We start from the raw sequence: 24,286 nt of genomic DNA, 5'->3' as shown, positions 1-24,286 counted from the left end.
ATGCTTTTACAAATGCAATCTAGTGTATGAGAAAGGTCCTGGAGAAGATAAAGCATTCAATCAGTGTCAGTGAAGTTACAGAAGGACACTGACCAAAATATTGTCATGTGGGCAGCTACGATTTACCAATTTAATATCTTAAATTTACATATGCTCAATTTATATTGAGTATTTACATATACTTACATTTAGTCCTAAAGAGAGGGTTTTATATTCAAGCTGAGACTTTTCTTTGAACTGCTAAGGACATGATTTTTTAAAATTTCTGAGAGATTTATACTTTAAAAGTTGGTGGTTACTACTGCATATTTCATCTTTTTAAAAAGATTTTATCTATTTATTTGAGAGACCGCAAGAGAGAGAAGGATCACAGAGGGAGAGGGAGACGCAGACTTGCTGCTGAGCTGGGCGGAGAGCCTGATGTGGGGCTTGATCCCAGGTCCCCGAGATCATGACCTGAGCAGAAGGCAGAATCTTAACCGACTGAGCCACGCAGGCGCCCCTGCATATTTCATCTTTTGAGGGCAGAAAGATGTTTCCTCTAGTACTACTTGGCAGGGAAGGACAGAATCATAGGATGAGTATGTGTTTGCACATGTGTGTTTGCATGTCAGTGTGTGTGCATGTGAATTCTTGTGTGGCTTTAGATGCTAAATTATTTGAATCTGGAGTTGGTAATAGAAACACAGAACACACACACAAAATCCAAAAAGTAATTACTTGGAGAATCAGAAGAACAGGAATGTATATCTTTAGAAATCATTTCATTTTTAATTTCTAAAATATTGTATAATAAGAGCAATAAAGATTGTGTAATAAACTTCCTCCTTCAAATAATGCCCAGAGCAACCCTGTGAGGTTTAAACTCATTTTTACAGAAGCAGAAACTGAAGCAGAGTGCGGTTAGGGGGCTTGCTTAGTCAGCCAGCTGTTGGGCCACAGAGTGAGGGTCTGCGGTCAGGAGGAGCAGGCTGCCAACCCCGTACTGCAGCTCTGCGCATATCGTCTGAGAATCCTGTGGGAGCTGTCCTGTTCTGTCCCTGTAGCGCACAGCCATTCAACCTCAGGCCCTTGGCCTCCCCCTCCGCAGAATGAGCTAGAGATGGAACACTTCCCCTCAGGTAGGAAAAACCTGACAAGGATGTGTTTTAATTAAGTTTGAGTAAAATTTCCATTCCAGAAAGGGTGTGAATTTATTCTCTTTCATAATTCTTCAGGGCCATTGATAGCCTATCTTCTAATTAAAGATTTTGTACCAAAATTGTATTAGTGGATACTTGGCTCTTCAAACTCATTTCAATCTAAGAATATATTTTCAAACCTACAGAACTGAAAAGAGTAAAGCACCTTAAAATTCGTGTGGATATACTCAAAAGGAAACTTGGTATTTTCACTTAAAACCTTGGCTCAGCATTTCACAGTGTATTTTCGGGGGAAACACTAGTGTTTCCTGAGTACATTTCTAATAGGAATTCCTAATAAGGAAAAAAATATTCTAACACTATATTATACTATACACACATACATGTGTACAAACATATATATATATAAAATGCAAAAACTAAAAATTTATAATTTAAAAATTTATATGATGACTTGTTTTTCAGAAAAAGGGTATTGTGTCTGTGAAAGGAGCATCACCTGAAAGATGCTCTGATAAAGAAAGCTCAGTTTCCTGGTCATGAACTATAAGCAGCCTTTCTAGCATGTTCTATGAGTGGCACTGTGCTTGTCTTTTCAGTGTTCTGTGCTTCCATATCCATGATTATATAACCATGTTAGCCATCTGACATATAATTTAAGATGTGACTGTGACTTTATTTGATGTCTTCTCTGTGCCAACCACTTGCTATGTCCCAGGATTGTAAAGACTAATAGGACATTGAATCTGCCTGTAGAAGCTTGGCAACCGGTCAGAGACAGTGAGCCAATCTGTGCTAGAGCATAGCATCCCCCATGTTGACATACAGGCACAGAAAAAGTGATGCTTGAATGGAATTTGGAAGGTTAAGACATTAAGCATGGAAGAGGTGCAGGCTAATGCTAAAGAAGCTAACATTCTCCTCTGAAAGGACTTATTTTTTTTTCCATGTAAACCTTTTGTTTTAATAGATAAGACCTAGTCATGGCTTAAATTTTAAATCACATTTACAGATAAGGAACGCTTCTAGGCCCAGACAGGTGAACAGTGACGCTACTAGTGCTGGCAGGAATGCATGCCCCCCCTGCATTTGAAGCCTAAAGAGCAGAGACTGAATGTCAGAGAACACCATACACATCACCCTCTAGACTCGAGAACTGACAGCAGAAGACAAGAGGAAGAGCAGAGCCTCGGGGAAGCGCTGGTAACCACCATCTGATACCTTCACCTTCATGCTACAGAAGCAAATGAAAGTCGTGCTGCTTTTAGATAAGCTAAGAAGGAGGTTTCCTGATCATAGTAAGTGAAGCTTTCTCTCATGTTAACAATTAGGCCAAGGGCATTAGCTACAGAGAGGATCCACTGATAAATACAGAATATTAGAACAGCGAAGAGGAAGCCACACAGATATCTTGTTTCTTCAAATATCAGAAACTTCCGCATTAGAGCAGGAGAGCAGTGGATGAACTCCACCTCGCCAAAGGTTTAGTCCAAAAACTTCCTGTTGGCATGTGCACCAAATAAGGCTCCCCATACTTCTGGCATCATCTGCTGGGCTATGAGATCCAGCCGGCTTTCTAGGGTATTGGAAACTTTAATTTTACGATCCCCATTGTAGATCTCAACTCCACCAGCTATTTCCTCAGGCAGGTAGGCCTCCTGATCAATTTGGACATCAACATCTATTTTGGTGGCAATTATGTACATAGGAATTGTTTTTTGCACTGCAGCCTTTACCAGAGGGAAATCCTGCTTCCTGCAATGAACAATCATTCGGGGCTCCAACAATTGGTACAAACCCTGGAGGACCAGTCCATCCAGCAGCACTTGGTACCTGGTTGTATCTTTTAACACTTTGCTGAGTCTCTGTTTTGCTTCATTTAGTAGGTCTGTAATAAGGTCATCTCTTGCTCTGAGGACTTTGAGCCTTGCTTGATTCATCAAATTAGACATCTGAATTTTCTTCTCATAGTATTCCATAATCTTCAGTCTTTGGGTTTGTACAAGATGGCCTTTCTCAATGTTGAACTCTTCCTCTGCTTCACATCTATTTCCTCTGCTTTCTCATTGGCTTCTTGTTCAATAAAAGCCATCATATGCTTAATCTGCTTTTGCACATCAGCATCGCTGAGGGCCATGGTGAAAGCTGTGCTAGGCCGGAGGCCCACTGGCTCTAGCTTAGGTTGGAAGGGGGCAGTGGAAGGAAGGGGAAAAGAAATCCAGCCTGAAAGGACTTCTTTTTTATATTATGCCTACTCCATATCTTTAAGGAAAAAATAAACAATAAAGCTATATGATTTCACTGATTAGTCTCAACCATCAAATTTTTAAAAAGAATTTTAGAATACTTTTCTACTTGTAATAATTTTGAATATATTTATTATTTTTAGGGACTAAAATGGTCTAAAGGTAATGGAAGTCTAAGTTTTATTAACAATGATTGTAGATGCTAGGTATTATATTATTAAATCTACTTGAGAAAAATGAACGAAATTGCCAATTGCCATTCCAAAACCATGCTGGGCTTTTACCTAATATAACATGAGTATGCCAGGAATGTATAACTTGAAATCTGTCATGGAAAGCCCTGCATGGCAAAATAAAAAATGACAGCCGAGACATTTTAGAGCTGAATTTGTCAGTCTTCAAAATAGTGTTTTGAAAGTAGACCAAAAGCCCCCAGCCCATTTATTTTCACGTTGTATTCTTGTTTCATCTGTCCCCTTATCTGGGTGCATAATCCATCTTGTACAGTGCAATGTCAATTCTGATGATTTGTTTTAAAGAAACAGTTGTGTCTTTTTGCAGTAGTGAAAAAAAAATCCTAAGTAGAATCAGAATAATGGTCTAATATCAATTTTTATTCACAAAGCACTTCAGTGTTTGACTTGTGAATAACTCACAAGTTTTATTCAAATCTACCATTTTATATTTTACCCTTGAAAATTGCGATCAAAGATAAAGTAATTTATTAAACAGTCTTCATTCTTTTCCTTTTAGAGGAAAAAAAACAGAGGAAAAGAATTATTGAAACAAATCATCAGGGTTGACAGTAAACTGTATAAGACAGAAGAAGCTGTATGTATCACTCTTCAGATATATTTTATTGCTAAATAAAAAGGATGTGTTGCCCTGTTTTCATATGAAAAACAAAATTTCAACTTTTATTTTAAATGATGACTACTGGCATATGCAATTTCAGTGTAAGAATTTCGATTAAGAACCTTGACATACAAGGTTTAAACTGCCTGCAAAACATCGAAGAATTTAATAAATTAATGTGAACACTGAAAAAAAGTTATATATATACAGCAAGTTTATTTTCTTCCCAAGCACAGAGAAATGATCAAACACAGACTGTACCCCCAAGGGCGTTTGAATTATAGTATCTCTGTCTTATAAATGCCCTTTGAGGAGCCACCATCCTTTAGGACATGTGGGGTTTACAATTTTTACTGGAAATATAGCTTTATGTAACTTTTTTTAAAATTCAAGAAAAAGAATTTTTGTTTCTAACTCTAACACCAATAAAAAAGAGATTAAAAGAGCTCATACTAAAAAAAAGCATGGAGAGAATTTTACTCTAGTTTTCAATTGTATCAGTTTCCTAATGTAGCAAAATACTACAGACTGGATGGCTTAAAACAGAGAACAGTCTCACAGTTGTGGAGGCTAGAAAGTCTCAACTCAAGGTGTCTGCAGAATTATGCTCCCCTGAAACCCATAGGGGAGAAACTTTTTTGCTTCTTCCTGGCTTCCAGGGGAGGCCAGCAAGCCTAGGTGTTCCTTAGCTCGAACCTGCAGCACTCCCAATCTCTGTGTCTGTCTTTACAGGGTTCTCTTCCCTGTGTGTCAGTGTGTCTTCCCAAAGGACACTAGTCATGGGGCGCCTGGGTGGTTCAGTCAGTTAAGCATCTGCCTTCAGCTCAGGTCATGATCTCAGGGTTCTGGGAGGGAGCCCCTCATCAGGCTCTCTGCTCAGTGGGGAGTCTGCTTCTCCTCTGTGCTCTCCCTCTCTCTCTCTCAAATAAATGGGTGAAATCTTTAAAAAGAAAAAAAGGACACCAGTCATATTGGATTAAGGGCCCATCTTACTTCAGTTTAACATCATCTTAACTAATTACGTCTACAAGGATCTTATTTCCACATCAAGTCACATTTGGAGGTACTGGGGGTTAGGACTTCAATATATCTTTTGAGGACACAATGCAACCCATAACATCCACTGAGCTTTTTCTTCAAAATTTTTTTCTAAAATTTTTGTACTGAAATAGATTCAGACAATCATAAACTTTCAACAATAGTACAGAGGATTCTCATGTACCCTCATCTAGCTTCTACTAATGTAAATAACTTTCATAACCCTGACATAGTTATCAAAACTAAAACTAAAAACTTAACATTTGGTAAAATTCTATTAACTAAGCTAGGGACCTTTATTTGTATTTCACTAATTTTCCCACTGATACCTGCTTTAAATATTTTTTGTTGTTCCAGGATCCAACCTAGGATATCAGGTTTCATTTATTAAACTTAGTTGCAGTTCCAATCTGTGAAAATGTTTTAGTCTTTACTTGATTTTTATGAACTTGGCATAGAGACTTTCAAAGAATACTGGCTATTCTGTAGAATGTCCTTCATTCGGGTTTTTCTGATGTTTCTTCATAATTACACTACAATTTTGAATTTTGAGGAAGGATATCACGGTGGCGAAGTGCCCTGCTCATCACATAGTATCAGGGGGTACGTGATACCAACATGGCTTATTCTTAGTGATACTAAGCTGGATGATTTGGTTAAGGTGCTGTCTGACAGATTTCTTCACAGTAATGTTGCCATTTCCCCCTTTCTGCGCTCTATTCTTTGGGAGCAAATCCTATGTCCAGTCCACACTGAAAGAAAGGAAAATTAAGTTTTATCTTCCAAAGGGAAGGCGAATATCAAAGAATTTGTGGACATAGGTTAAAACCAACACAGTAATTAGAGAATGGTTAGGGGTAGATACTTTGAGGCTGTGCAGATAACTTACTTCTCCTTAAAGTTCTGTCCATTAATTTTATCCATCCTCTGTGAAGCTTGCCCACAGCAATTATTACTGTGCCATCCAAAGGTGATTTTCTACTTTGCTCATACCATACTCTTTTGAAAAGCAACTAAAAAATAATAATTGGCACAGGATTAAAGTAATTCTATCTATTGAGATGCCTTAGGGCTTAATAAAACGTATTCATAGTTTTCTTTGAAATAGCATCAGTTCTAAGAAATAAAGGCCCATCACCATGCTTTCTCTTGGACGAGTCAGAGCATTAGAGCACTGAGTCATGCAAAGGTGCTTAATGGTTCCGAGAGAAGGTGCTTCACCCTCTCTGGCAGGGCTCATTTGCATACACATGTTTAATCCCAGCAGGAGGTGTGCATTCAGGTGTCTCCCAGAGCGGAAATACAGACATTCTCAGGTAAAAGCAGTTCTTCATAAACTTTATAACCTCATTCCAAACTCCAGTTGTCAGTTTACAGCTTTCAGAATGACATCTTAAATCAGGAAAATGGCATGTGTGTACTGTAACTGGCCTAATCTTTTCTGTAAATTGCTGCCTATGGTTTTCAAAAACATAGTAAATTGCTGGCAACTGACATTGTGTCTCCCTGCACGATTAACTTCACTTCTGCACAGTTAATAAATCAGTTTTAAATTATTCATCAGATCACCCAGTGTCTAGGCTTTGATTGACAGCCACTGATTTTAGGGACCCATAGTTCTAATTCATACTGAGGCAAAATTTGCCACCTGATTGTTTCCATTCTCTTCAAATGTAAAATTAAAACTATAAGCAGAAAGATGGCAGTTTAGGAAGATCCTGAATTCACTTCCTCCCAAGGACACACTAAATCTACAGTGACATATGGATTATTTCTTCCTGAAAAAGATCTGAAAACTAGAGTGACTGTTCTGCACAACAAAGAATAAAAGTACCACATCAAGTTGGGTAGGAGAGGCAGAGACACAGTCTGGTGTAGCAACACACAATAGGGTGGAATCTCACCAAGACAGGTGTTTCTGCCAGAGGAGTGAGGGAATGGTGCCCCACATTGGGCACCCTGGCTCCTGAAACCTGCACTAGAAAGGTGAGCGTCCAGAACATCTGGCTTGGAAAACCAATGGGACTGCCATCAGGGGTCCCAAAGTGCTAGAGGAAACCAGGAGTCCCCTCGTGGAGGGTCATGTGCAATCACACGCGCCCCTAAACCCAGTGAAAAAATAGCAGTTTGAAAAATGTCTAGACTATATGTGGGGGAAGATTCAATTGTTGATCTGGGGGTATTGGCTGGAGATGAGTAGGCATTAAGGTGCTCCCCAGAGGTAGAGGTGTTGGCAGATGCCATTGCTACACACTCCACATATCCTACTAGCACAGGTGGGTGAGCTTGGACATGGCACCCTCCCACCCCCATGCCGGAATGAGTCGGGGGAAAGTGCTCGGGGCACTTGCTGGGGCAGGAGAATGTGGGTGGTTGTGGTGCTCCTTTGGCTTGGCAAGTCAAATAGCGGTGGCATTCTTCCACTCCCAGCCTGAAGGCAGTGCATGCAAACAGACAAGGTACTCTCTTACTGCATTGCTGAAGCCACGGGCACATGCAGTCAAGACATTTTCCTACTGCCCTCCTGAGGACAGTGAGTAGCCCACCCACTATACTCTCCAGTAGTCTTGCTAAAGCCAGCAGGTAAAAGAAATACACATAAATGGTACCCTTTCATCGCCTGGCCCTGGTGGACAAGAGAGCTGGTGTTCTAGAGTTCCATGGGGCTTTAACAACTGGAAAGATAGTACTTGGCAGGCCACCACTGCCAGGGCACTGCACAGATATAAATTTACTTAGCCTGGAGCTTCAGCCTAAGGGACACACTTCAGGTTTCCCACACATGTAGAGGCTCAGGAGGCACTCCCAGGACCCATAAGCAGGGAGACACCATCCCTGACCTCACTATAGCTCAATGAGACTACCCATAAAGGACCTTATGCACTTGTCTGGAGCCCTGATTTTTGCAAATGTCACCTAGGAGACACCTCCAGGTCTCCTGGTCTGGAGGTCAGCAGGTTTTCAACTGGGGGCCCACGACACTGTATATATTTGCATACTTTAAAAGCTGCTGCTTGAGGGTCTGGCTTCCAATCAGCCTGAAATTAGATGCTAAATGAGATTCCGTCCCTAGGATCACTGACAGGTCTTAGCACACCCTCAACAACTCAACATATAAAAAAATAAATCCTGTAGTTTAGACAATCACAAAAGTTCATGAGACAACCAAGAGCCAGGGCAAGGTTGAATGAATCACCAACACAAGGCTACTCCTTCAAGACTAAGAGAGGTAGCTGTTTTGCCTCATACATAGAAACAACACAGAGCCAAGCCAAATGAAGAAAGACAGAAATATGCTTGAAAAGAAAGAACAAGACACAAGTATCTACATGATAAAGAATTCAAAGTAATGGTCATAAAGATGCTCACCGAATGTGGTAGAATGGATGAACACAGGGAGATACTTAACAAGAAGATAGAACACATAAGAAAGTACTAAACAGAAGCCACAGAGCTGAAGAATATGATAACTGACCTAAAAAATACACTAGAGGAGTTCAACAAAAGACTAGATGACAGCAGAGTGGATCAGCCACCTGGGAGACAGGGCACTGGAACTCACGCAGACAATACAGTGAAAAGGAAGAATTTTAAAAAATGAAGCTAACCAAGGGACCTCTAGAACAACATCAAACATAAGAATGTTGGCATTATAAGGGTCCTAGAAGGAGAAGAGAGAGAGAAGGGGAAAGAGCAATTATTTGAAGAAATAATGGCTGAAAACTTCCCTAATTTAGGGAAGGAAACAGACACCCAAGCCCAGGAAGCCCAGAGAGTTTCAAATAAGATGAAACCAAATAAGAGAACCACATCAAGACACATATAACGTCAAAAGTTAAGAGAGAATCTTAAAAGCAGCAAGAGAAAAACAAGTAATTACATACAAGGAAACCCCATATGGCTATCAGTAGATTTCTCAGCAGAAACTTTGCAAGCCAGATGGGAATGGCATGACATCATCAGAGCCGAAAGGAAAAAATTTCACCTTAAGAATACTCTTCCCAGCAAGGTTATCATTCAGATTTGAAGAAGATAAGCAAAAGAGTTTCCCAGACAAGCAAAAACTAACACTTTCACATTTTATTATTGTTATTGCCTCTGCTGTTGCTGTTGTTGCTGTTGTTATTTATTAATTTGCCTACATTTCCCATTATATTGAAAATTTCATGAGAATAGAAGCTGACCATCTAGTATATTCTTATGTTCCTGTTGCCATGCTTATAACCTCTAAATTAAAATTTGTGTGTATTTGTTTTGTTCGATTGGGTTGTGTACTACAGAAAAGCTCCAAAACAATGGCTTAAGAGATATTTTCTCATATAAAAGAAATCCAATATTAGACAGTCTAGAGATGATATAATAGCTTCACAAAGATATAAGGTCCCAGGCTGTCCTTCTAGCTTTCCATTCTCTTAACCCAATCAATAACTTGTCTCCTCAAGGTTATCTTATGGTCCAAGCTGTTCAGGCTCCAGCCAATCTGGTTCCCCATCTTTCCCTATATAATTGGTTTGATTTCCCTATCATTCTGCATAACCAGCATTCTCAGCCTTGCTCTTCTGGAGTGAAGGATCTGGAACTCTTGTGGGCATCCTGTGACTGCCACACCAGTAAATCACACATCAAATGCACAGCTACTCTACTGCTTCTCTTGTTCAAGGCCACTCCAAAGCCTTTACTCATAATTTCATGCATCAGTAATAAACCTTCTCTGCGTGAAATTTTTTAGACCCACCTAAAAGAAAAATGTGATTTTTGTCAAGTGAGTTGCAGAGGCAAATTTGTATAGCTAAATCAGTGACTTTTTTTCCTTTATAATTTCCCAGAAGGTAGTGCTGTATAATCATACTGTAAGCTATATTCCTGCTAGGCTCTTTGGCTAAATGTTCATCAGTTATTTAATCTGTGGTAGTATTCTTTGTTATTGTACAAAACTACTTGAAGGCATAAATTGCTATTCTGTTAAGGAAAACAACAAGAGACATGCAAATAAACATGCTTATCAGGCTCTCTTCTATAATCTTTGGAACCATTGTGAATGTCACCCAAAGTTCTTCATTTGGATTTTCCTCTTAATTGAAGTTTCTCAAGCATGAGATTGTATCCATTAAATACACAAATTAACATCACAGCAAGAGAATCCACAATCTTAATGGCATTTACTAGTGTTCTATTTGTTCTACACACTGTTATTGTAGAATGACCTTATGTTCAATTTGCTCCATCAAGACTTCCACCCATACTGCTTTAATTTCCTTTAAAAAAGCAGAGCAGGGCGCCTGGGTGGCTCAGTTGGTTAAGCGACTGCCTTCGGCTCAGGTCATGATCCTGGAGTCCCTGGATCGAGTCCCGCATCGGGCTCCCTGCTCGGCAGGGAGTCTGCTTCTCCTCTGACCCTCTCCCCTCTCATGTGCTTGCTCTCTCTCATTCTCTCTCTGTCAAATAAATAAATAAAATCTTAAAAATTTAAAAAAATAAAAAAATAAAAAAAATAAAAAAGCAGAGCAACACATTGTACTAGATTGTTATTAAAACTGTTTTCTCTGGAGCACAATATTGCTTTCATTAACCCCTAGCAGCCACAGTCTACTCTCAATGGTGTATTTTTGGCAAACTGTAGCCTAGCTCTCATATACTGAAACAATTAAAGATTTATTGAGAAAGAAATGTTGCTTTTACTGATGTAAGTGAGTGAAGTGGATAAATTTGGAGATCATCACAGGAGCAGAGCCCCAGTAATATCAGGGAAGCTGAGTGAGAGCAGGATCCCTCCGAACCTCCCTCCAGCTTTAGTCTGGCTCAATAAGATGAGTACCACTGCTCTATTGTGTCCCCTGCCCAGGTGGCAGAGTCTGGGAAAGGAAGTATGGGGAGGGGAGGAAACCCTCAAGCCACAAGCCACATGTGGTTTTTTTTGGTTAGGGGGGGAGACACAAGAGCATGTTTTAACATGAAAGTTTTAACAGCTAAAGCTGGGGCAGAATCTATGCCTGGTGGATTAAGGAACTGGAAAGAGGAATTTGACACAGAAGCATTAGGGAGGGAATTATTGGAGGAAATATAATCATTTCATGCTTATAGTTCCAAATTGACACTATAAAACAATTACACAGATAAAACATCCACTTCTTTTTTAAGATTTGTTTTATTTATTTTAGAGAGAGATAGAGCACAAGTAGGAGGAGCAGAGGGAGAGGGAGAGAGAATCTCAAGCAGACTCCATGCAGAGTACAGAGCCCAATATGGGGCTTGATCTCACAACCCTGAGATCCCAACCTGAGCTGAAACCAAGAGTTGGCCACTCAACCAACTGTGCACCTAAGTGCCCCAAAACACTTACTTTTATTTAAAAAGTTGTTCACTCTCATATGTTAATTTGGAAAGAGAATATAGTATAAAATAAAAATGGCACAGACAATATAGTTTGCTGTTTTCAGTTATATTTGCACAGACCTGTTCAATACAGTGACTCTAACATAGAGTAATAAATGCTGCTACTGTGTATAGAAAATTAACTCAACTGCTTAAAAAAGAAAAACAACAACCCGCTTGCAACCACTAAAGAGAGGCATATCGCTCATTAACAGCATTTCGTGAAACCTAGGCTCCAGTGATTACTTCAAAGTTTGGACTGATTCTGTTTGTCATTAGACTGTATATCCTAGCAGTAAATTACATTTCTTGGTTGTCTCCTGAGAAAACATTCCCCCAAATCTCTGTATTTGCATTAAACATAATGCTAAGATACAATACAGATTTCAACTTGCATATAGCTTTTCTTTATATGTTACAGAGGAAAAAAAAATAGGTCACCATATCAGGAAATATTAGAACTTCATTTTTCAGAAATTATGTTCACTTAGAATAATAAGGTCTTTTGAATAAGAAACATAACTATGTACATTTAAGCTGATTTCTCCTATTTTCTTTAATGTAATTGCATCCCTTGATTTTGCTTGCATGTTACCCCCATCAATACCCTTCTGTCACTCCACTCACCCATCTATGTCTGAGAATAAAAATAGAAGAGCAGGATATATACAATAGTTTATTATCAGACTTACATAACAAAAAATTCTGGTGACCAAAACGTGTTTATGCATTAAAAAATGCCTACCTGACATTAATTAGAATAGTAAGGAAGACATGATTTTTGTAGCTCAAAAGAAGGCATAGAATTTGCTTGATTTCTAGTTCCTATAAATGCTTCTGGATAATTTCATAGAGTAATTATTCTTGAATGTGGGTATTAGCAGTTTCTAAAATTTCACAAATATCATATTTCAAGATTTCTTTTGAGAGTTGCCCAGGTAGAAAGAAATCACTCATAGGGAAAGTCAAGAGTAAATAGTAACTAGTAATATATCTATTTTATTAATTTAAAATTAAATTAATTGTAATAAATTGATTAAATAAATTGTATCTATTTGAATAAAAATAAAATATACAAAGCACAGTTGCCTAAGTTTAGTCAACTGAAAATAAAAAAGAACTGATAAGGTATAAACATTTAGAAAGTTTATTAAGTATAATAGATGGATTGGAGGACACTGGAATTTGGGTTTCCTATGTTTAGAATTCTTCCTTGGCTTTTTAAAATATTTGCAATTTAAAATACCATGCCCAACAGAAGAAGAACCACAAACCCTGAAATTTAGCAATTGAATCTTAAATTGGTATATCTAAACCACTCACATTTAAAGTAATTATTGATACAAATGGACTAATACTACCCTGTTTATAACTGCTTTCTATTCATTGCATTTGTTTTTTGTTCCTTTTTTCTCTCATTTCTACCTTTCATGGTTTTTTAAAAATTTTTATTATTTTGAAGATTTTATTTACTTATCTGAGAGAGAGAGAACAAGCAGGGGGAGGGGCAGAGGGAGAGGGAGAAACAGACTTCCTGCTGAGCAGGGAGCCCGACATGGGGTTCAATCCCAGGATCCTGGGACCATGACCTGACCCAAAGGCAGATGCTTAACCGACTGAGCCACCCAGGCGCCCCTGCCTTTCATGGTTTTAATTGAGCATTTTTTATGATTCCATTTTATCTTCTCTAAGCGTATCAATTAGACTTATTTTTAAAATGTTATTGGTTTCCCTAGTTTAAAACATACATTTTTAAAAAAAAGATTGTATTTATTTATTTAAGAGACAGAGAGAGAGACAGAGTACTAGAGGGGAGAGGGGCTGGGGGGAGAGGGAAAGAGAAGCAGACTCCCTCTGAGCAATGAGCCTGACACTGGGCTCCATCCCAGGATCCTGAGATCATGACCTGAGTTGAAATCAAGAGTTGGACGATTAACTGACTGAGCCACCCAGGCACCCCTAAAATATACGTTTTTAATTAATCTAAGTCCACCTTCAAATACTACTATACCTTAACATATAGTACAGTTACTTTATAACAGAAATTTCCAATTTATCGCTCCTATTCCTTGTGGAATTGTTGATATTTATTTTACTTTTCCATATACCAATTACGTTGTTACTATTACTGTTTTAAACAGTTATATATCAATTAAGAATAAGAAAAATAAGAGTTTTTTTAATCTTAATTTATTCTTTCTCTTTTTGTAGTACTTTCTTTTCTTTATGTAAATCCAAATTTTTGACCTGTATAATTTTCCTCCTGCCTGGAGAACTTTTAATATTTCTTGGAGGGTGTGTTTATTATCAATGATTTTCCTCAGTTTTTGTTTATCTGACAAAGTATTTGTCTTTTATTTTCCAAAGTAATTTTGTTGCATATAGAATTCCAGTTTGAAAAAAAGGGGAAAAAAGAAAAAAGAATTCAAGGTTGGTACTTTCTCCTTCAACACTTTATATATTTCACTTCACTCTCTTTTGCTTGCATGCAAAAGATGAGAAGTCCTTGTTTTTTACAAGTAGCACTGTGTTCTTTTTCCCCCCCGCTTTCCCTGGATTCTTTCAAGATCAACTTTAATTTTCTGCAGTTTGAATGGTAATATGACTAAATATTTCTGTGTGGTCTTTTTGTTTCTGCTTTTTAAATTTATCCTGTTGGTAACATCTGCGTTTCCTGGGTCTGTGGTTTGGTGTCTATCTTTAATTTTGGAAAGTTCTTGGCCTTTGGTACTTCAAATATTTCCTCTGCTCCACTTTCCCCTCCACTTCTGATTTTCCAACTATATGTATGTATATATACCTTGGGATATTGTCTCACAGTTCTTGGATGTTCTATTTTTTTTTTTTTTAATTTTATTTCCTTTTCTCTTTGCATTTCACTGTAGGAAGTTTCTATTGACCTATCTCCACACTCCTGGATCCTTTTCTCAGCTTTTTCAAGTTTCTTGATGAACTCATTGAAGGCATTTTTCATTTCTGTTACAGAATTTCTTTCTCTAGCATTTTCTTTTCATTCTTTCTTTGAGTTTCATCTTTCTATCTACTTTACCCATCTATTCTTGTATGCTACTTTATTATAGCCTTTAACATATTAACCATGGTTATTTTATTTTAGTTTTTAAAAGATTTATTTATTTATTTTAGAGAGAGAGAGTGGGTGGGGGGAGAATCTCAAGGAGACTCCCTGCTGAGCTCAGGGCCCGCTGCAGGGCTGGATCCCAGGACCCTGAAATCATGACCTGAGCTGAAATCAAGAGTCGGATGCTTAACTGACTGAGCCACACAGGCGCCCCAGTCATGGTTCTTTTAAATTCTCTGTTCGATGGTTCCCACATCTATGTTATATCTGAGTCTACTTCTGATGATTGCAGAGTCTCTTCAGAGAGTAGTTTCTCTTGTCTGTTGCATGCCTTGTGATTTTATTTTTAAACTGGACACAACATTATCACATAATAGGAATTGAGGTAAATAGACCTTTCATTGGAGAATTTCTATCAATCTGGCTAGGATTAAGCCGTGTTTAACATTTGTTGTAGTTATAGTTAGCAGAGGCTTTGAACTCCTTTAGTGTCTTTGTCTCTTCTCTTGACTTTGGCCCCCTCCTTGTAATCCATCTCTGAGAGTCTGTGTCTTGCAGTTCTTTTAGCTGTAATCCTCTGTTATTATACTAGAAAGCTATTGCTATGGTGGTAAGGTGTTGGGGAGGGGAAGTGTTTATAATATTCCAATTACATCTAAGTCGTTCAGTGAGACTGTCTCAGGACTGTGACCTCACAGTATTTCTGCTATTTTGTCGCCCCCCGCCCCCTGCCACGTCCTCCTATTGCCTCCTCCCGTCCCTGGTTCCCAATCTTTCCTTGAAGCCCTGACCTCTGCTGTTTCTTCCTTCTGGAGGGGGATAGAGTCGGGGGGAATCCTCTTCCCCAAGCTGGAATAAGGCTCTGGTAAAGTCCTTTCCTCCGGGGTGGACTTCCTTAATATTGAAAACGCTCTGGGCATATCTCATAGTGGCTCTTCTTCCTTACTCCCCACCCTCTGAGGAAGCTCTAAAGGGTCATTCTCAAATCTTCACATGAAGACCTGGTGGGTTTCCTGGAGGAAAAGTCCTTGGAAGTGTGGGAGCCCCCTAAAACGGTGGCTCCACCATTTAAGTGTTCCTATGAGCTCATGGTGCCAGCAGCTTCGGCTCCAAGTAGTCAGATCTCGGTTCTCTCTCTGAATGTGCCTGAAACCTCAGTTTTCTGATGAGTCCAATAAAAATCTTGATTTACAGTTTGTCCAGCTTTTCGTGTACATCTGGAAGTGAACTGCAAAGTCTTCCCAACCTATTCTTAACTTTCTATTTACATGACCCAATTTTTTCAAACCTCCAGAGTTAGGAGCCTGTGTCATTTTTATAGCTTATGGTCTTTTAAAAGTAAGTTGTACCAGGAAAACCTTTACTTTGAAGGCAAAATGAGAGGTATGACATCTAACTTAACCAAACTGGGAACTACACATTAAAAAAAAAAAAATAAGTGACAAAAAGCACAGGGAATATAAATTAAATTTTGTGACTATGATGAGCCTCTGAGAATAATGACTGTAATTATGAATAGGCACTGCCCACAATTCACAATTCTAATAATGAGTAGAGTATAAAATAACTTAAAGAAATAAATATAATAAAGCAAATATAATATTCTTTTTAATTTTTTTAATTTTTAATTTTTAAAACAAATATATTCTTTATAATTTTACATCACTTAAAATTCATTTATTATCACAATGGCTAGAACACTTATAGAATCCATGTGCCTACACAGTGAAAATTAAGGAAAGCAAGAATTCATGGACTTTTCTGATAAAGTAAAATAAATGAGAGAACTATTGTATTTAATGCAGTGACAGTTTTCCAAGGAAATTATCATTTTCAGTCATCCAAGCTATAATTAAGTTCTCGGGGGCACAGTCCCTTTATCTGAATCTAAAAGTGGCTGGTGAGCCCTAAGATTTCAATCTAGGGCTTACCAGTTAAGTTAAAGATAACCAATCCTCTCTAGTATTTAAGGTTTTCTCTAACACAAAAAGAGTCATTAATAAAAACTAATTTATGATGTCAAAAGATTTACAGGTTGCTGGGTTGGTTTGATTAGAAGCCTTTCCTTCATTATGGAAATTTGTGTTAATTTATTCATCCTAAGCCTATTCGTTAAAATTCCATGGCCTCTTTTAGTTAATATTTTTCACCATATGATCCACAGAAAGCATATTTTCCACTTTTATAAAAATGACCAAAAAAAAAAAAACCCCAAAACAAAACACAAAAAACCCAGCTTTATTTACTTAAGTCCAAATATCTGTTTTTAGAACTTGATTTCTATCTGGACTGTGGAAATGCTGTCATTGACTATCTCCAGTCCTGACAGTTTATTAGTATAATGCATTTTGATATCATGGGTGGCCTCATAAAAATTTGCATAATGGTATTATAACAGGAGAATCCTCAGAAAACACTAATCAAGTGAGCATTCAGGATAAAGTCATAGTTTCAGGCCAGTAAAACACTTTAAAAATTAATATAACTTTACTGACAAGTACTGAAAGTAGAAACTTTGAAGTTGAAAGGTCTTAGTGGACCTTATAAACAGCATACTTTTCTGAGCACACCCTGTCTCTTTCTTCCCAGAAGATTCAAACTTATTGACATTTTGACTATTGACCTGTTTTGTATATATGCCTTTCATCCCCACATTTTTCTTCTTTCTCCTTTTATTTTTTGTCTTGTGTACAGTGTGAACTTTCCTTTGATGCACGTGGACTGTTTTTATTTATTTATTTATTATTTTTTAAAAGATTTTATTTATTCGGGCTCCCTGCTCCACGGGAAGCCTGCTTCTCCCTCTCTCACTCCCCCTGCTTGTGTTCCTGCTCTCGCTATCTCTCTCTCAAATAAATAAATAAATAGAATCTTTTAAAAAAAAAGATTTTATTTATTTATTTGAGAGAGAGAATGAGAGAGAGAGAGAGAGAAAGAGAGAGAGAGAGAGAGCATGAGAGGGGGGAGGGTCAGAGGGAGAAGCAGACTCCCTGCTGAGCAGGAAGCCTGATGTGGGGCTCAATCCTGGGACTCCAGGATCATGACCTGAGCTGAAGGCAGTCGCTTAACCAACTGAGCCACCCAGGTGCCCATGGAATGTTTTTATTATCTATTTTGATTTGGACGTAGGTAATCTCTCTGAAGTAAGTTCATCATGCTGTTTATTGTAGTTTATCATCTATTAGTTTGAAAAAAGCACAGTTAAAAATTATAGTACACATTATTGTTAATGTAGCAATTGAACTGATATGATAAAGAAAATGCTGATCTAAATAATAAATAATGACGCTGGAAATATGTAAATATAATAAAACTTCAAAACAGCAGTCCCATGTTTTAGTTTTTTCATGCTAAAGTGGGACTTGCCTCCCAGGTATCTTCATGCATTTTTTTTTTTTTAAGATTTTATTTATTTATTTGACGGAGAGAGACACAGCGAGAGAGGGAATACAAGCAGGGGGTGTGGGAGAGGGAGAAGCAGGCTTCCCGCTGAGCAGGGAGCCTGATATGGGGCTCGATCCCAGGACCCTGGGATCATGACCTGAGCCGAAGGCAGACACTTAACGCCTGAGCCACCCAGACGTCCCCATGCACATTTTTTTTTTAAAGATTTTATTTATTTGAGAGAGAGAGGGAGAGAGAGAGAGCACAAGTACGAGGGGGGTGGGGGTAAGGAGGCGCAGAGGGAGAGGGAGAAGCAGACTCCCCATTGAGCAGAGAGCCCAACGTGGGGCTCCATCCCAGGACCTGTGGTAATGACCTGAGCTGAAGGTAGATGCTTCACCAACTGAGCCACTCAGGTGCCCTGTTCATGCACATTTTTCAGTGAATTCATATCAGCATGACCATGGCTCCAAATGGGTAAGTGATACATTGTTTCACACATTCTTGTTATTAAAGCAGGAAAAGGAATTGAATAAGAATGTCAACACAGCAATATGGATGGCAAATTGCTGTCACAGTTAGAATAAATTATGAAAAGTATGCATATTACATAGGATGGCATCTCTGCATGTTTAGGTAGAAGATTGATTTACGAACAACTGGGTATTTTTACTGTGGTGATTCATATTTCTAATTCTTGATCAGATAGACAGTAGCCCAGACGCACCCTTATATGTCAGTCTATCTAGCACAAACGTCAGTAGAGCGCGTGATTTTCATGGTTCCTGTGGAAGCAGTATGGATTGCCATGCAAATATAAGAGCAGCTTGTGTTGAATTTTTATTTAAGTGATTTAAATATTTTCTTGTATACAACATAATTTGTCATTGTAAAGAAGAACCTAAATGGTATAATTAAATAAAAAGCCGTGTATCTATTTTTAAATTTCTAGTTTCCAATTACAGTTGTCAAATATATGCTGTTGTTCTAAGTCACGCCTGAAACTTTCTAGGTACCATGAAGAGCCTCTGCTGGCCCTCGTGGTTTACATCTTAGCAAATCTGCCTCAGCCAGCACAGATTCTTATAGAATCCGTCTAACAAAGACTCCAGTGAGACCTTTTTGTATGAAGGGCATTTGATTGAGTGAAGCAGCAAGAAACCCCCAGAGGATTTCCTCTAGAATCCCTGAGAGGTGGTTTCTGTTAGTTCTACATTATAATCACGGTACAGTTATAAACTGTCACTACTTCTCGCATCAGTGAATGTGTTAGTGAACCATACAGTGAATTTCCCACCCTAAGTTCAATATCTCTAAGCTAATATTTCCCTTTAATAATGTGTTATTTAATAATTGCCCAGCTGTCTTCTATCACATGCAGATTAGAAAATAATTTCAGGTTTTATGAATAAAATGATTATATCCATTAAGTTTTGTGTTGTATTTCAACACATTTTGCATCTTGTAATTTGAATTTATCTACTTCTACGTAACATAGATTTGAGATAGATCGGCAAATTAGACTAGAGAAGGTGTGTCCTATAGAATTGGCAATATATAACCTGTTTCTCTACTGTTGCTAAATTCTTCAGTATCACCTCCAGTTTCTCCCTCTTCCACCCACTTCTGTTCTGTCAGAAACACACACACAGGACTGCTGTGCATAGCAGACACTTATTGAAGACTTGTGATAAAAAAAATAAATGACAGAAGAGCACATTGTGAGTAAGAACTTGACTTGAGCATTAGATTCAGTGAGCCTTGACCATCTCCTTCACAGGAAGTTTATCACTGGTCATTTTTTCCCCCAAAAGATCCTATGTGTCATCACTGTAATTGTTCCCCTCCCCCCGCCATTTGGTTCTCTCCTCCTTACCATCCTACAGCTCCCCTCTCTTTCCTCAGGTACCGCCACGTATATTTCCAACATTTCAACAACCCAAATATCTGATCTTGCTCCATTCTGTAGGACACAGTGGGAAAGTGTCTCCAGTTGGAAAGCCAGGGTGATCTATCTTATATATAACATTGTGTATTTTTCTTCTTTCAAGATTCACATTCCTGAGCTGCCTGATGTTCAATGCCTGAAAACAGTTATTATATATATATATATATATATATATATATATATATATATTTTCCAGTTGTGCTGTTATTTTCATCAAAAGGACAATTCCAGAACCGGTTAACAAGTCATAACCAGAAGTGTCCATCTATACTGTAAGCTTTTCAATTCTGGTGATCATATTGTAGGTAAAATTTATATACTTTTTTTCATTTTACAAAATGCAAACATTTCTCATATTGTTATAAACTCCAAATGTTTTTAAACATTTTGTAATAATCAAGTAGATAAATAATTTTCTTAACTATTTCACTATTTTTCACCAGTTATGTTGCTTCCAAATTTACTATTATAATGATTTCTTATCTTTGCTACTTTGGTAGTAACAAAAAGGGGTTTTTTAAAATTTTAATTCTTTGAAATTTATTGAAAATGTTTTTAGTACACTTATCTTGATATAGATATCAGGTATACAATATAGTGTATACCTGAAACTATATTGCAATTAAATTTTTAAAAAAGAAAGTATTTTTAGGGGCCAGCATATAGTTTATCTTGGTAAATATGCTATGCACACTTGCAAAAATATGTAATCTTCAATTGTTGCATGCATTGCTCTATAAATATCAATTAGGTCTTGACAGTGGCATAATATTGCTCAGATCATCTTTGTCTTTACTGATTTGTGTGTGTGCCTAATTCTATCAATTACTGAAAGAGATGTGTTATGATTTTTAACAATGTTTGTAGAATTGTCTCTTCTGTCAATCTTTGCCACATGATTTTAAAGCTCTGTTTATCAGGTGAATATAGATTCCTGAATGTTTTGTGTTCCTGACTCTTTTATCAGTATTCAATTTCCATGTTATAGCTGATAATTCTTTTGCTCTAAGTCTATGTTACCTGATACTGACATAACTGTTATCAACACAATTGATTTGCTTTCTAATACGTACTGTTTGCATGTGGGGCTGGGAGTTTCTTTGCTTATGTGTATGGTTGACTATTTTCCTATATACTAAATAAACAGCTCATTTTTTAATATCTGCTAATTGTTTGTGTATTTTTAACATTTTACCCTTAGGTAATATAAGGTTTTGTTTGGTTCTGCTTAACTCCTCTACAGTTTAATTTTGCAATTGTATGAACAATATTTACTTAGCAGTCTTCCCATTGGTTTGTCACACTTTTTAAAATGATACAGTAAGTTTTTTAGGGCCTTTTCCTAAGATATCTATTTGGTTTCATTGATTTGTTATATATTATGCCATCAGTACTATGTTAACTAATTCAGTTTTGTAAGTACTTTAATATATCATAGATTTTATCTATGTATCTCTTCTATTAAACTCTCCATAATGTTTTCTATTTTCTTATGCAAATAATCTTTACAATAATATCACCCATAATGTTCTAAAAATACACAGAAATATCTGTGCTCTAATATGTCTCATTCCACATGTTCTTTTTTGGATGTGATGTTGACACTCCTCACAAGACCTGAATTCTGTGTTCCTTCCTCCTATGTGTGGGGATGCTAGGACTAGGTGAAAGCAACACTATATAACACCTGAGGCCAAATTTAAAAGCCAATAAAACTTCTTCCTAGTTCTCTATTTCTCTCTCAGCAGACACACCTTGGAATCTCTAAGCCCACAGTTTGAGAGATTGTATGGTGAGATAACATAGAGAATGGGAGAGATGCCCAAGGTGCCCCAGCTGCTGGTCTTCTCAGCCCACGTGCCACATGTGTAAGTCACAAGTGATCCCAGCCCCAGCGCTCCAAGTGTCCCTAGCCTGCACACAGTAAAACAAACTATTCCTATTGAGCCTTGCTCAGGATGCAGATTGAAAGGGAAATAAGTATTGCTATTTTAAGCAACTAAGCTTTGTTTTTTTTGTTTTGTTTTTTCTTTTTTGTAGCCATAATACCTCAAAAAATATGTGGATATGTTGTTTTATGTTCATTATATTTAACTTCTACAGTAATTAGGAAATGATTGACAGAAAGTTGTTCCATAGAACTCCAGGAAAGGATTTGAACGACTTTGTCAAATACCCATGAAGTATCATATAACATGAGAACTAAACCAAAGTCAGAAACACTTGATGTCCACTCAATAGCCATCCCCCCTTTCCTTTCTTACTAAGAGTACTTTGATTTTTTCAGATATCAGCCCTCTGCTATGTGCCCTTGTTCTACATAAAATGCATACCCCTGGTAAACCTCTGCAGATTCAGGGCATGAGTCTGTCTTTTTTTTCAAGGTAATCATGGTTATTATATTCCCTTTGCCTGGCTTAGGGATGTGCATATGATCCAAATCTAGCCAATGAAACATAATAAATTTGCATAGGGAGTATTTTAGGGAAGTTTCCTTAGCTCTTAAAGAGTGGGTAATTGACCAAGATGGCAACATAGGAGACTCCTCAGCTCCCCTCTTCTCATGGACACACTGAACGCATGGCTACACATGGAACAATTCCCTAGAAGCAATCTAATTGTGAGCTGATAGATGAATGGATAATAAAATGTAGTACACACACACACACACACTGAAATATTATTCATCCTTAAAAAATAAGGAAATCCCGTCATTTCTGACAGAAGACGATGAAACAGAGATGAAACTGGAAGGCATTACGCTAAGTGAAATAAACCAGACAAAGACAAATACTGCATAGTATCACATATGTGGAATCTTAAAAAAAGAGAGAGAGGGAAAAAAAGAAAGAAAGAAAAGAAAAGAAAAGAAGGAAGGGAGGGAGGAAGAAAGAAGCTGAAGTCATAGAAAACAGTGGAAGACTGGTTGCCAGGCTAGGAGTGGGGGAAACAGGGAGAGGTTGGTCTAAAAAAATACAAACTTTCAGTTATAAGATGAATAAGGTCTGGGCGCCTGGGTGGCTCAGTCAGCTGAGCAACTGACTCTTGGTTTCAGCTTCTGTCATGGTCTCCAAGTCGTGGGATTGAGCCCCGTGACAGGCTCTGTGCTCAGAGGGAAGTCTGCTTGAATTTCCCTCTCCTTCTGCCCCTTCCTCTCTGCTCCTCCCCACACTCACCCTCTCTCTCCAAAAAAAAAAAAAAAAAAAAAAGATGAATAAGGTCTAAGGATCTAAAGTATAACACGGTGACTATAGTTGATAATATATATTGTATAACTGAAATTTGCTAAGATAAATGTTCTCACCAAAAAATAAATAAAAGCAAAGTGAGGTGATAGAATCCTTTCACAATGTATATGTATATTTGTATCAAAGTATCATGTTGTGCAACTTAAATATCTTACTATTTCATTTGTCAATATTACCTCAGTAAAGCTGGAAAAATAGAAAGCTCATTATTTTTTCCTGCTACTTGACATCAACGTGGGGGAAGATGTGATGGCTGGAGCTACTAAGCCACTTTGAGATAATGAGGAAAACAGCTGGTTAAGGGTGAAAGAGCAGGAAGACAGAAAGAACCTGTGTCCTTAATAATATTTATTGCATCTCTGAACTGAGCAATCCTGAAACCACCAGCATCCAGATTCCTTATTAAACAAAATGATCAATTACACAGTTTGAGCAGATAAATTCAATTGGGATTTTCTGTTGTTCACTGTTAAAAGCATCCTAACTGATAGAGGTAGGTTACTTCATGTTTCCCCCAAGTCCATTGTATACCATCCTGCTTAGTCTTAGGATGAAGAGCAAGTTCAAAGTACCCTTGCATTCCCAGTGTCCATTCCAATGCCTAACACACAGTAGGTCAATAGTTTGTGGAATAATTACTTCACTCTACCTCCTTCTCCCACTTCAAGGTGATCTTATAGCATCTCCTATTAATATGTCTATAATGCAGTATAGCATGCTGGTAAAAAATATGGTCTTGAGTGTCAGGCAGACATGCATTTGAATCTCATTTTTGATCTTTTCTAGCAGGAAAACTTGATATATGGATTACTTTTTGAGGTTTTTAGACTCTGAGTAAAGCAGTGCCCAGACTCAAACAATTCTGATTTCAACGGAACGTATTATTCACAAAACAGGAAGTCTAGCAGTAAGATGATTGGTTAGTTCAGCAGCTCAGTGATCTAGGTTTTTCTCGTTTCCACTCTCTGTCTTCA

The 24,286-nt window shown here is 37.7% G+C and overlaps 1 pseudogene; it reads right to left on the bottom strand.

Annotated features, from left to right (window-relative positions):
• Positions 1-2,626: 2,626 nt before the first annotated feature.
• On the bottom strand, positions 2,627-3,359 carry LOC118529602 (V-type proton ATPase subunit E 1 pseudogene; annotated as a pseudogene).
• Positions 3,360-24,286: the final 20,927 nt, after the last annotated feature.

Source organism: Halichoerus grypus, chromosome 5 (genome assembly GCF_964656455.1).
Source record: "Halichoerus grypus chromosome 5, mHalGry1.hap1.1, whole genome shotgun sequence".
NCBI classification, from domain to species: Eukaryota; Metazoa; Chordata; class Mammalia; order Carnivora; family Phocidae; genus Halichoerus; species Halichoerus grypus.
This window is presented reverse-complemented; position numbering and strand designations above follow the sequence as displayed.